This window comes from Trachymyrmex septentrionalis, unplaced genomic scaffold (genome assembly GCF_001594115.1).
Source record: "Trachymyrmex septentrionalis isolate Tsep2-gDNA-1 unplaced genomic scaffold, Tsep1.0 scaffold129, whole genome shotgun sequence".
NCBI classification, from domain to species: Eukaryota; Metazoa; Arthropoda; class Insecta; order Hymenoptera; family Formicidae; genus Trachymyrmex; species Trachymyrmex septentrionalis.
The window spans coordinates 297,832-300,345 of NW_017304428.1; the positions used below are offsets into that span (position 1 = coordinate 297,832).

A 2,514-nucleotide genomic window follows, 5' to 3' on the forward strand; every position below is an offset into this window, starting at 1 on the left:
TTGTACCACCGATAAACGTTGCTTCGGTCCAAGGTAGCTTCACCATATGCCACAGTCAACATTCGGAATGCGTCCGCGCACTTAATTTTGTTTTTCACACAAAATTTGATACAGATTCTTTGATCCATTTTTTGGAATAGGCAAAAATCGAAGACGAGGCAAAACACGTGCAAACAAAGCAGCTGTCAAAAATTAACTGCACATTCAAAATGGCCGAACTTGTCGGCATAAGTGAGAGACATGAGTATCAACATAACGCCACAAAAAAATCGAAAATCGAATATACGTAACCCGCGAAAATTCAAAATTCGCGATACTTTTTGAACAGACCTCGTATATTAGATTTCTTTTATGAGTATTACAGATGTATTACCGGTGAGTGGTATTCTGATTACTAATTATGTATTGTACAGTGCATCGTTACAAAACATTCAAATATTTTGATATATTGATTTGAACTTCAACATTTTTATCTAATATTTTATGTGATTATAATATTATCTAATAATATTTCTGCACCTCTAAAAAATATTTTAATAGTACAAATTTCAAATACTTCGTAAAATAATACAGAACGTTGAAAGAATGTTGTTGAGATGTTGCAATATTAAATATTGATGTTAAATGCTTTTCAATGTTAAATCTTTGTTCATCTTCCTATGATTATCAATATCGTTATTAACGTTAAAATAATATTGAACAAATTAATATTAAAATCGCTCCAGAAACAGTACACAATATCGCCTATAAATTGACATAGCGGAGTAATTTTCTCTTATTTAAAAATTACATAGGATAGAAAGGCGCAGTATTATAAAATTCTTTATGCGTGTTTTAATTAATGATGATTTTTAGAAGATGGCCCAAAGGTTCTAAGATGAACAAATACAATGACGTGATCGCTCCCGTAAAGATCCTGTCTAATGCGGAGGTTATAAAGAGCAGAGAGATTCGCAGAAGTAAAGACGAGATTTAATGTAGAAGGGGCTCTCGAAGGGTAAGAGAAGAAAGTAGGAGAGAAATCAGAGTTGAGGTAAGAAAGATTCAGGGAGTCAACTATGTTGGATAGAGCTGTTCCCGCTGAGTTCGTTCGCAAAGAGCCTCTTCTTCTGCGCTTGACTCTTACTGCCCGTATTCTTTCCAGTACTTTAATTTTTTATAATACAATCGATTATAAAACATTTTCTATTAAAGAAATGATAAAAAGTACAAACAGTGATGATGTATTCGAGCAAGAAATCAAACTATCACGTGATTTACTTCTGGATGTAATAATAATTATAATTAGCTATGAAAATACGTACGAAGTTCTGTTTTTATTAAAGTTTACATATGGTAATTTTGACGTGTTTATGTGCTGCTATCAGCAAGAAGATAAGTTTAATGTGTATAAACTCGATAGATGTGATAAAAAAATGTGATGAATTATAAAGTTTTGTTTTTATTATTGTAGTTTAGTAGCGTTTTTTATTAGAAAAACTAATGCAACACCGATGCAATTAAGTACAAATCGCCGAGTATACAAATCGCCGGCTACGCCATCCCGAACCAATAAGCACTAGTCTATACACCCCACTATCTACATTCACGACTTTGCAAAGGGAAGGGGAGGAAATGAGAGTCGCTTCGCGTGGAAGTTGAAACCCATGTGGAATAGTACAATTATAGACCTTTTGTCTCCGAGACAGATTTCCTAATCTCAAGTTATCAACTTTAACACTTAATATCTCGACTCACAGGGCAGAGCGATGCTTTTTTTCCAGATTCTTTTGTTTCAAAAACTCGAATAAGCCAAGTTTATTGATTTTTGAGATGGGATAGCTAAACTGAATAATTACTCCGCAATATCGTTGAGTTTTGTTGAGTCTAATAGTTTTGTGAGTAACTGCGTCGCATTTGTGAACGCGCAGCGCGTAATCGTGTGTGCGCGCGCGCGCGCGCGTGTGTGTGTGTGTGTGTGTGTGTGTTTTGTATATTTTATATAATATTATAGTAAATAAAGAAAAGTAACAAGAATGCAAGATACAAACGACCGAAATTTAACGCTAGCGTAGTATGGCAAATAGCGTACTGGTCTATCATGCCAGAGTAGGTTCGATCCCAGTAGGAACCAAAATATTTACGTTCATGTCTCTTCTCGGAAAAAGTTGACAATCTCCTGAAAATATGCTCGCCCACAGAAACACTTCTCGACAAATCCGCCGTTCGGAACTGGTATTAAAACTGTAGATTGCATATTTTTGTGACATTTGAACGATCAGCGTGTGCATCATAAACATATAAGAGAGGTGTAAATAGGCCAAAGGCCTAACGTAAAAAGAAAAAGAAGTAGAAAAGTATTATATACGAGGTCTGTTCAAAAAGTATGGCGAATTTTGAATTTCCGCGGGTTACGTATATTCGATTTTCGATTTTTTGTGGCGTTATGTTGGTACTCATGTCTCTCACTTATGCCGACAAGTTCGGCCATTTTGAATGTTCAGTTAATTTTTGACAGCTGCTTTGCTTGCACGT

At 35.1% G+C, this 2,514-nt stretch overlaps 1 protein-coding gene across 8 annotated transcripts in view; it reads right to left on the minus strand.

The window, feature by feature from the left end:
- The window catches only part of LOC108756606 (rho guanine nucleotide exchange factor 12), a 262,375-nt gene that overhangs the window by 58,799 nt on the left and 201,062 nt on the right, over positions 1-2,514 (minus strand). The gene's annotated exons all lie outside the window — the stretch shown is intronic.